Source organism: Notamacropus eugenii, chromosome 3, assembly GCF_028372415.1.
Source record: "Notamacropus eugenii isolate mMacEug1 chromosome 3, mMacEug1.pri_v2, whole genome shotgun sequence".
Lineage (NCBI taxonomy): Eukaryota > Metazoa > Chordata > Mammalia > Diprotodontia > Macropodidae > Notamacropus > Notamacropus eugenii.
The window spans coordinates 484588046-484600259 of record NC_092874.1 but is presented as its reverse complement, the minus strand read 5'-3'; the positions used below and the strand labels follow the sequence as shown (position 1 = coordinate 484600259).

At 46.5% G+C, this 12214-nt stretch overlaps 1 protein-coding gene across 7 annotated transcripts in view; it reads right to left on the bottom strand.

Annotated features, from left to right (window-relative positions):
- Positions 1-12214, bottom strand: part of ELMO1 (engulfment and cell motility 1) — a 385710-nt gene that overhangs the window by 302306 nt on the left and 71190 nt on the right. The window lies entirely within an intron of this gene.

Sequence of the window (12214 nt, the reverse complement as noted above, 5' to 3'; positions counted from 1 at the left end):
GGGCCTAGAAGGGTTGGACTAGATTGTTCCAAAGACCCTGCCTGCTCTAAGTCTAGGCTCTGGGGACTGTCCAATACATGAGCAATGTCCACAGCTGGCAGCATCAGCATCCAGACAGATGTGCGGATTTCCTTCACACTCACGAAGGTGGAAAGAAATTCTGGACTTCCTGGGCAGCCTTGCTAAGCCACAAACAACCCATGAGCCATGGAGTAAATAGTTCTTAGTGGAAAACAAGCTCCAGATCAAAGCATTTTGAACTAGAATTTATCTTCCATTAAACGTGTCCTTCCATGAGCTCAGTCGGACAAAGTGGCTGGACCCTGTCCACTAGGCTCCCCACATAAGCTCAGGTCATAGGTTATTGTACCATAAATCTGGAGCTGAAGCTAACAGGTCACCAGCCTGATTCCTTCATTTTGCAGGTGAAGAAACTGAGGTCTGAGGAAACGTCAATGGCTTTTCCAAAACCACCCAGTCAGCAAGTATCAGAGGCAGAATCGGAACCCAGGCCCTCTCTCAGAAAGTCTCTATGGCTCCCCTTCAAGGAACAATGCAGGGGAGCATTGGGGCCACCTGACACCACAAGTGCAGCTGCATCCCTCCATCCCCACCTGCCTGTCCCCCCAAAAGATAATAAATGTAATCACTGCTCGCATGCTTCCACAGCATTTCCCTCACAGCCACCCTCAGTGGCAGGGGATTTGAATGTCATTACTCTCATCTTCCAGATGAGGAAACTGAGGCTCCAAGAAGATGCCACGTGACCAAGTCACACGGCTTATGAGGCTCAGATCCGGGCCCAGGATTTCTCACTTCTGGGTCAGGACCCACCCTACCCTGGCTCTCCTATGGATGGATTTCCTGCTTTTAAATCTCTCTCTTGACTTAAATCCCCATCCCCAGAATAATGGGCCCCTTGGCCTTGCTCCAGTGTACAGACACTCAGACTCTGCCTCACCCAACAGGACCACCAGATTCCTCCAGCGATATTTGTGTGGGTGGTAACCAACCTTCAGGGGACTCCTCGATGGTATCTCTAAGGTTATCTTTTCAGAACAAACCAAAAGCTAATGAACATACATTCTGGATAAAGCCTTTCCAAACAAATCCTTTGCAGATGTGCACAGCTGTGAATAAGTTGGGGAAAGTTAGTCAGCAGAAGGGCCTATCATTCTCTGCACGGGGTCACTAGGAGATCCCAGGTCTCAAGGAGAATGTAACCTCGATGCCTGGAATTGTCAAGGCTCTCCGTCTTGGAAGGTCCCTCTCCCTGCCCTCTGGAGACACACACTCTTCCTCAGGGCCTGCCACCTAAGTGGGCAGGCCTGAAGCAAAGGAGGAACTTGGTAGGGGTCGCCTGCCTGGTAACAGATACAAGAAGCATCCAGCAGTTTCCCTGACTCTCCCTCCCTCTCCACATTTCTTTTCAAAGCCTTAACTCTCAAGGACTGATATTAATTGCGAGTGCGACAAACTCCCTTTTCATTGCTGACTGAGACAGAGAGATAAGTTGATTGATTTAAAGGCTCAACCATGGCAGAAGCATCCAGAAAGACTTCCTGACTTTCCTCAGGAATCCTGCACACAGATTCCCACATACTGTCCTAGATGGAAAAGACATTAGAGGCCCTTCTGCTCCAACCAGCCTGCTTCCCTGACACGTGGTCATGTAGTCCCTACTCAAAGCCTGATGTCACGAGGAGCTCCCTCCCTCCCAAGGCAGCCCACTCTACCTTGGGATAACTCCAGTTTCTAAGACATTTTCCTTACCTAGAAAGCCGACATCTGCTTTCCAGCTCTCACTGTTTGTGCTTCTGCCCACTGAGGAGAAGCAGAAGTCTCATCCCTCTGTACCCCAAAACAATGACCACATGTCTCAGTTTTCTCTTGTTCAGACTAAGCATCCTTGGTTCTCTTAACCTCTCTTTGTAGGATATGATTGGTTGGCACCTAGTCTGGTACCTAGTCTCCCTCTTCTGGACACATTTTAGTGTGTTGATGCCTCTCCTAAAATGTGATGCCCAGGGGGGAGCCCAGGACTTTGGCTGGGCACTGTCCCAGGGCCCTTGAACCTATTACAGACTCGGTTACAAATCCATGTGTCTAAGAGTCTATCCAGGGAGTAGGTCCCAACTATCCATCACTTCTTGGTTGGTGGAAGAATAGGGAGTTGGGTCTTTGACTCTCTTTCTCTTTTCAGAGATAGCCATAGGTCAGTATATGATGTACTCAGTTGAGTGCTTGCAGATGCCCCCTCTCCGTCATCCCCAGAAGACCTTCAATTGCCCTACACCCCTAAGAGGCCTCTGCTATGAACCCAATAATCATCCCTTCTCTGCTCTCACCAAAGCTTTCTCCCCAGGCCTACACCAGGATATTAACCCATGGCCCCAATAAACTCTGAGAGCTGAGAGGCTATGGACCTGGAGATCCTCAGAGAGAGGAACATCATGAAGATAGGACTCAGGGATGGATCATCACCGATCCATCAAGAAACATTTGGTAAATGCCTCCCATGCACTAGCCCCTGTGCTAGGCAGGGTGATCCACAAACACAAAGAAAATCTTCCAGGCCAGCCAAGGAAGACGGCGCCCACGTATTGTAGCACGTGGTGAATTTAGACAATCCAGGGCACTGGGAAGGACATCGAAGGTGGTGCCCAAGTGAAACCTTGGGGGGCATCAATACTCAATCTGTTCCAAACATACTTTTTAACTAGAAACAAAGACCCTGAGAAAGGAAAAGAATCTTTTTTATTTCAGGTCCCTTTTGATAGTATGGTTTTTCTTTTAAAAATGTCTATGAATCATTTTTCAAGGATGAATAACATTAATCATAGAATGTAAGGAATTGAAAGGACTTTGGAAATCATCAAGGATCTTGGCCCCCCAATCTCATACACAAAGCGAGGTCTGGAGCAGGGAAGGGACAAGCCCAAAGTCACCCAAATGTCACTTCTCCCAAGGAGCTTGCAAGGCTAGAGATGACCTCTTCTGTCTCCGAGATACTGATGCTGCCAGTTCCTCTAAGCCATTTTTTGGATCCTGATCTTGATTAGAGTTAGCCGTGTGCATGTCTGGGTTCAGATCTGACCTCCAGCCCTTCCTAACTGTGTGGCCATGGCCAAGGACCATTGCTCTGGGGGAGGTTCTGTTTTTGTGCATTGTGGGTAGTGGCGGTCCACATCTCAGGGCCATATAGTGATGCTGGCAGACGTTTGCACTGAAGTCATGGGCTCTTGTCTCCATGGACAACAAAGGAGTTCTGGAATTTCCCCAAAAGAAGCCAGCCAGTTCTCTTGCTGCTCAGCTTGAGGCTCAGTCCATAGTCCACCCCTCTGGTTTTTCCTCCATATACATATTGTTGGACAAGTCCATCCAGATGCATACTGAAACAGGGCACTGAATATTCCTCACCCACTTGGTCTTTCCTGGCTGGAAGGGCAGACCAGACTCATCCTACCCAGGAGGCTCTGTGAGACCGTGGAGCTGGAGACCACCCACTCAGTGTGACTTTGAGGGGCCTGCCTCCTCAACCCCAGGGAATCCCTGGCCTCTTCCCTGGATCTCCTCCATCACAGTAGGAAGCACCTTTGGCAGGGACACATCTCCCTTACCTAATATTTATCATCAGAGAACCAATGAGCAGGTTATTACTGATGCTATACCTTCCAAGACTTTTGAATGAATGCTTTTCACGTACAGATGTGAGGCATTTAAAAAAATTCTCCGTCTCTCTGTCTCTTACTGTCTGTCTGACTCTCTATCTCTGACTGTCTCTGTCTCTGTCTCTTTCTCTCCAAATTAAGCATCTCTATTTATATACCTCAACACATTCAAAGCAGAAGCCACAATCTTCCCTTACAAGCTCACCCTTCCACAAAAACTTTCCCATTTCTGCTAAGGGCACCTCCATCCTCCCAGTAACCCAGACTCCAAACCATTGAATCATCCTTGGTCTTTCCCTCTCTCTCACACCCTATATCCAAAAAAAGACTGACAGAATTTTAGGGTCAGAAGAGACCTCAGTATCCTGCTGATCCAACCTATACCAGAACAGGAATCCTCACTATATATAACATGTGGAACCAAGTCATCCAGCCGCTTTTTGAAGACTTCCAAGAAGGGGGAAGAGGCCTCCACCTCCTGGCAATCCACTCCCTGCTGGGACACCTCTAATGTCAGAAAGGGGATATTTTTTCCTGACACTGAGCCCCAATGTTTTCCTTGTAATATCTTCCCTCCCCACAGCTTCTAGCTCTGCCTTCTGCGACCAAACAGAACGATGGCAGCTCTCGAATCCCTGAGCCCAGTTCATGTCCTTCTCTCCTTCTATCCTTCCCCACTTTACTCTTCTCCAGGCTAAAAAGGCCCAGGTTCTTCAGCTGAGGATGCTGAAGGACCCAAAAGGCTGCCACTCTCCAGCCTCTCGGTTCCAAGTCTGGCCAAGTCTCCCTCTTAGACCTTTTCACTGCCTATTCATGCCCCAAGAAACAAGATTCTCAGACTCCGAATCCAGCGGTCTCACCACTGTACCTCCATTTCCTTTCTTCTGGTTTCCTAGGAAAACCTACTCCGAAAAAATCTCCACCTTATTACATAGTCAGAGGCCAGGAAGTTGCAAATCTCAAACACGGTGACAGTTAAGATGATGAATAATGTTTTTGTGTGTGGTACATCCCTCTGGGCTAATCTCAAGCTCTCACGTGTACTCAAGGGTTGACTTCCAGAAGGTGGTTGCTGTCTCTGATTCTAGGAGAAACCCTGTGGGCATCTACTCCCGCTATTTCCCATAGCTCCCAAGCCCCAGCCAGTGTGCCTCCCATTAGCAATCAATCAATAGAAAGCTACTTTTTAGTAAAGGTATTTTATTAAGGTGGTAGGATATGAACAACTGGTACAAAATATTACCCTAAAAAATCTGGGGTGCATAAGAAGATGAGTTTCAGACTGAAAGCACATTCGTAGAGATTACAAAAATATAAAGGAGATGGACGTTTATATGGCACCTAGTATGTGCTAAGCATTTAACCAATAGGAACTCATTTGATCTTCTCAACTACCCTGGGAGGTGAGTGCTATAATTATTTCCATTTTACAGTTGAAGAAACTGAGGCAACTAAAGTTAAATGACTGGCTCAGGATCACATAATTAGTAAGTGTCTGAGGCTGTATTGTAATCCAGGTCTTCCTGACTCTAGACCCGGTGCTTTATCCATTGTGCAACCGGCTGACACTGATATAATAGACAATTGCAGTTACACAAAACTGGGCAGCTTTTACAAGAATGCCAGCAGTGTTTAGGACAAGAAGGAAGGCTGTTGAATGGTTCAGAAAACAAATGTAAAATATCTCTGATAACAGCCAGACTATCCAAGTTATACTGAGGAGTCCGCATGAATGCCTAAGACCAAGATTCATTCCCACTGGACAAGCTGCAAAAGGATATGAACAAAACATTCTCAAAAGAAGAAATGTAAACTATTAACAACCATATGAAAAACCAGTCCAAAGCCCTAATATTAAGAAAAATTCAGGTCAAAACAGTTCTTAGCCACAATGCAGTAAACTAGCAAAGATGACAAGATAGAAGGACATCCGGATGGTCACTTTTGGAAGGACTAGTAAAAGACTCATAGCCTGTTGGTATACCCAAAGCTTGGTCCAGTCACTCAGGAAAGCAATTTTGATCTATGCTAAGAATGCAATTGGGCAACTAGTTGGTGCCATAGTACATTAGCACTGGACTTGGAGGGAGGAAGACCTGAGCTCAAATTCAGCCTCAGGCACTTCCTACCTGCGTGATCCTGGACAAGTCACTTAACCCTGTTTGCCTCAGTTTCCTCATCTGTAAAATGAGCTGGAAAAAGAAATGGCCAACAACACGAAAACCCCAAATTGGGTCACAAAGAGTCAGACGCTACTGAAACGAATGAACACCACCAACAACAAAGAAGGCAACTGAAGTGTTTGTGGCTTTAGACCCGGTGGTCTGACTGCTAAGTGCATACTCCAAGGAAGATCAAGACAGGAGGAAATTACACACACACACACACACACACACACACACACACACACCACACCCCAAAATATCAATGGTGGCAAAGAACTGGAAACTGAGTTACGACCCATCCATTCCTTGCCTAACCAAGCTTCAGTATGTGAATATAATGGATAATTATCGTTCTGTAAGATACAAAGACTATAAACAGTATCCAAAGCATGGGCAGACTCACGTGACCTGGTGCAAAATGAAGTAAGCTAAACCAGGAAAGGAAAAGGGAGGGAAGAAGCATTTATTAAGCACCTACAGTGTGCCAGGCCTATGCTAAGCACTTTAAAATTATTTTCTATTCTAATTCACACCATAACTTTGGGGTGTAGATGGTGTTATTATCGCCATTTTACAGATGAGGAAACTGGGACACCTAGAGATTAAGGGACTTGCCCTGGGTCACACAGCTGGCAAGTGTCTGCAGCCACATTGGGACTCAGGAATTCCTCACTCCATGCCTGGAGCTCTGAGTCATCTCGCTGCCAATATATACAACAATGATAATGAAGATGGAAAAACAACAGCAATCCCCACAAAGCAGACCCTGCACGCAGCTGAGCGCTCTGATCCAGGCTAGCCTCAAGGAGGGAGGGGAAACACTCATCTCTCTCCTTCATTTGCAGAGGTGGGAGACTGTTGAGGAACACACCATTCAGTCACCCTGAGCAGATGAGTCTTGCTGAAGAAGGTTTGGTTCTCTGGGAAGGGGAGGGAGATATTTGTAAACACAGTGAAATTTTGAAAAACTAAATGTTTTAAAGGGAAAAATAAAATTATAATAAAATGGGAAGGGAGAGGGGGAAAGAGGGAGGGTGCAGAGAAGCGATGGAAAATCGGATTTTCTGTGAACCTGGTCTTTGAGAACTTGTTACCTACCTCCTAAGAGGGATGGGAGGATGGAAGGAGATGATATTCATCAACATCTTGGCACAGTGACTGGCACACAGTAGGTGCTTAATCAATGCCCTCCCTCTTTCCTCCCTCTCTTCTTTCCTTTCTCCCTTCTTTTCCTTCCCTCCTTCCTCCAATCATCCATTCCTCATTTCTTCCTGTGTTCTAGCCTGGGGTGCTTACAACACCAGGATTGCCTTAGGGAGAAGGGGCAGTTAGAGACAGGGTCAGGACCAGCATACTCTTTCTTGCCTGAGACCTTCCCCCATGGGTGGGGTGGGGCTCTCCCCCCCCTGTCCTGGCTCCCCCAGGGAATGATGTTAGAAGGGTCTGCAGCATAGAAGATACCACAAATCCCCCTCCTGAGTTCCCCCACTCCTGTATCCCCCAGTGCCTGGAGGGTGTCCTAGGCAGTCTCAAGGGCAGAAGCATTGTCTGCCGAGGAGTGGAGGCAGCCTCCTCCACTGGCACCACTGCTGACTGCAGCGAGAGGATATGGATTGCAATCCTGCTTTGCTGCTTTGTACTAGAGTGACCTTGGGCAAGTCACTGAATATCGAGGACCTTGGTTTGCACCTTGATACAAAGAAAGGCAGAGTTCCATGGCCTCTGGAGTCCCCTGGGACTTCAGCCCCATGAGCCCACTGGGCTCCTTCAGTCCACATCCAATCCTTATGGTCCCAGCAACCTTTTTCCTTGTTCAAGAAAGGTCAGCAAGGAAAACGGGAAGTATTTTCTTTTCCTTTGGGGGGGGGGGCAGAAGGAGGGGGTGAGTGGAAGAACTTCCCTGAAATCACATGAGCCTTCTCTTCAAATTGAGGCCAGTCTTCCAGAATCTCAAAAGGCTGGTTTTCTGGTTAAGCCTCTCAGCCCCATGTAAAAGTCCTGGCCCACAGCTGCCTCCTCTCGGCCTCTCAGGGTCAGGAGCTTTCTTACTTCTCAGCCTGACTGCTACTTCCTACAAAAAGCTCCTGAGGATCCTTGCTGGCTTCTCCAGCTAATCAGGGCCCTTGTAGAGGCTACTGGGGCACTAGATGGAGAGCCAGAGGGGACCTCACAACTCCCCTTCATTGTTCAGTTGAGGAGAGTGAGGCCAGCTCAGGCAGGGTACATGACTTGAAAGTACCCTCAGGCGGTTAAGTGTCATTGGCAGAGTTTGAACCCAGGTGCTCTGACGCCAAAGCCAAGACCTTTCCACAGCACCATTAGTTACACCTGTTCAAACTGTCCCCAAAGGACCTGGACCCTCACCCTGATTCTTGAGGCCAGAGAAGTTTTCATCTTCAACTGTGACCCCAAGCAGCTGACCCAGGACCTGGCGGCAGGGACATAATCAAGGCTTCTTGAAATGAATGAAATGTGGCTGTAATATTTGTTCCCTAAGTTTAGGTGACACATTTGTAAGTTATCATCTGTGTGTGCTCATTTCCCTGCATTGTTATAAACTCTAGCACTGGGCTCTCTCCTCTCCTACTTCCTTCCCCATTGCTTCCTCCTCCTGGGCACCCGCAGTGTTTACTGCATGTTCTGATTAGCCAAACAATTTAGTCCGTGCTCATGAAATGCCTCATTCTCTGCAGCTGGCCCACATGTGTTCTTCTCATCTCCTTAAAGAGGCATGCTCAGTCAGTGCTGGGGACACAGGAAGCAGCAGCCCATTCCCATTTACGTGTTAATTGATGTTTTACACCCCCCCCCCAAAAATCTAAGTTTCTTTTATAGGGGCTTAAATTGTTTTCCTGTGTTTGAATTCTTGGCTGTTTCAGGCTTTTTTTATAGTCTGTTTGTAGAAAGGCAGAGAGAGGGAGGAGGGAGCGAGAGAGAGAGACAGAAAGACACAGTGTGAGGGAGTGGGAGGGAGACAGACAGGCAGACAGACAGACAGAGAGAGACAGAGAGAGAGAGAAAGAGAGAACAGTAGAAGGCTGATGATGGGGGAAGCCTTCTTAAAAGAGATGGTCTTTAAAGATAAAGTAGATAATTCAAATTATGTAAAATTGAAAGGTTTTTGCACAAACAAAATCAATGCATCTATGAAAAAAGATCATTTTGAAGAAAAAACATTTATAGGAAATTAACAAAGGTCTAATCACTAGACATACAGGAACTGATACAAATATATAAAAATAAGAGGTGCAGAAAAACAGTCAAAGGCTATGAACAGGTATTTTCCAAAAGAAGAAATATAAGCTATCAACAACCATACGAGAAATATTTTATATCATGAATAATTGGAGAAATAAAAATCAAAACCACTCTGAGGTTTCACCTCATGGATACGCAAGAATGGTAAATGTTACATAGGAAAGACAGGTAAGCTAACACGCTCTCAAGGGGAGTCTGGATTGGACTGACCATTCTGAAAATTCATTTGGAAGTATCCCCTTGAAGTCATTTGACCTGGTGAGGTCACTACCAGACCCATAGCCTACCGAGGTCACTTAGAAAGATCCTATACAGACAAACCTATTTCCAGCCACACTTTTTGGCAAATCAGGAGAAACAAAGCAAGCACCCATCTCTCAGGGAATGATGTCATTGTGGCATGTAAAGATGATGCAATATTGTCACCCCATAAGGAACTATGAACGTGAAGAATTGAGAGGAATTTGGGAAGCCATGTAGGAGCCAATGTTGAATGAATCAGAGCAGAACTGGAAGAACCCGTCTGAAGCTCCTTCTCAGCCACCACTGCTGGCTCTGCATCTCCATCAGACCTGATCATATGGGTGTACCCCAGAGCTCTGTGCTGGGCTCTCTTTATCTCTCCCTGTACTATTTAGCTCCCATGAATCCCAGAGGTCTCAATGATCAATGCAGGTGATTCTCAAACCTATTGGTCCAGCCCTAACCTTTCTCCTGACATCCATTCTCATTACCCCCTACCCCGCCTGTTGGGCATCTTGAATTGGCTGTCCATTAGACATCTCAAACGCAACATGTCTAAAACTGAATTAGTCATCTTTACCTGAAAGTCCTTCCCCTTCCAACATCCTATTACGGTGGAGGTCACCCCCATCCTCCCAGTCATCCGGGCTCAGAACGAGGCATCATCCTAACTTCATTCTCTCGCCACCACCCTTCACGTACCAACTGTTGTTAAAGTTTGTCTTTTCTACCTTTAGAACATCTTTCACATGCCCCTCCCTTCTCTCCTCTGGCCTTCCCACCCCTCTGATGCAGGACACCATCACCTCCCACCTGTCCTACTGTTGGGGGATCTGCCTATCTCAAGTCTCCCCACTCCAATCCATCCTTTATTCAGCCACTATGGTGATTTCACTAAAGCACAGGCTTGACCATGTCAGACTCTTATTCAGTAAACTCCAGTGGTTCCCTGTTATCTATAGGATCAGAGAAAACTCTGTCTTTGGCTCTTCAATCCCTTCCCAACCCAACTCCTTGCTACCTTTGCAGACTTCTTACTCCCTTCACCCAGTCCACCATCCAATGACAATGGCCTTTTTGCTGTTTCTCCCCCAAAGACACTCCATCTCTGGCTGTCCCCTCTGCCTGGAATACTCTCTCCTCATTTCTACATCCTAGATTCCTTGGCTTTGTTCAAGACCATCTTTGCCCTGATCCCCCAATTGTCAGTGCCGGCCTTCTAAGAGTGTCTACAACTTCTCGCATCTACATCTTGCTTGTACACACATGTTTACATGTTGCCTCCTTCATGTGACTGTGAGCTCCCTGAGGAGGGATTGCCTTTTACTGAAATGAGCTATTATCTGCCAAGTGCTTAGCACAGTGGCACAAAGTAGGCACTCTATATCCTTATTCCTCTTCCCTTTCCCTTCCTACAGTGCCTGGTGTTATATAAATGCTTATTCCCCTGCCCCACCTCCTTCTTTGGCACATAATAAGTGCTTAATAAATGCCTTTTGACTTGTCTAGAGGCACAGGCTCAAAGAAAGTCAAATAACAGAAAGCAAATCCACCCAAACCGTCCACATTTCAATACAGCAAGGAAGAAATGATAAAGAGATTACATTCAAAACAACTACAGAATAAATGAAATATTTTCAAGGAAACCAACCAAGGCACACTTCAGATTTCTATAAATAGAAGAGCAAAACACCCTCTACAGAAACAAAGGAAGACAAAATAATTAGAGGGATATTCCAAGGGTCATGGGCAGACTTGCAGGAAACTGATGCGGAGGGAAAGCATTCTCTAATACAAAGACTGCACTCGCGGAGCTAGAAAGCGTGGAAAGAAAATGAAGCCCAACTTCGGGTCCTTGTACTCTGTGCCAATGGAGAGAAGCAAATGCCCCTCCTTCTTCCCTTCCTTGGAGAGAAGAGGATTGTGGGTGCAGAATGTTGCATGTACTCTCCAACATGGCAGCTGGATCCATTGGTCTTTGAGAAAAAAAGCCTCCCTGGCTGGGTTGGAGAGGGTTAGCTCTGAAAATGACTCTGATGGAACAACGAAAGGCATCCATAAAATGATGGAAAAGAGAGTGTCTCCCCTCCTTCTTCGCTGGTCATTAGCTTGTTTGGTCTCTTGGCAGATGTACGCAAAGACACCACTCAGCTTTCATCTACAACACTCTGCTTTCCCTCCTCTCAGCTGGGAGGAATGGTGCTCAGTCAGCATCCAGATCCAAAGCAAAGAGAACACTTGGGACATCAAAGAGACCGTATTTTGGCTACACAAAGGGGCTTCCCAAGGTTGAACTGAAATGGATAAGTATAGACAAAAACATCTGTCAGAAGGATAGGCAAAGAGTGACCCAAAAGCTGGAAACCTTGGTTAAAATAACTGTTCGGGGACTTTTCCTCCTGGAAGGACAGAATCCTGCTTCCCGAATATTTCAAGGGAAATAAAAAGAACGATATCTTGCTTTTGCTCAGAGACTAGTGTCTCTGAGTTCAACAGTAAAGCTTCTCCAAGTGTGTTCCCTAGCATAAGGCAGTTTTTGATGGACTGCTGATGGCAGAGCTACACTGCTCATTCATATCGGTCCTAACAACACCCATAGGGCAACCCCAGTGTTTGTTTCCAAGAACTGCCACTCTCAGTGGATGGAGCACAGGGTCTACAGTCAGGAAGACTTCATAGGTTCAAATCTGGCCTCAGGCACTTTCTAACTGTATGCCTCTGGGCAAATCACTCAACCCTGTTTGCCTCAGTTTCCTCATCTATAAAATGAGCTGGAGAAGGAAATGGCAAACCCTTCCTGTATCTCTGCCAAGAAAACCCAAAATGGGGTCGCAAAAAGTCAGACCCGACTGAAACAATTCAACAACAAGGACAACT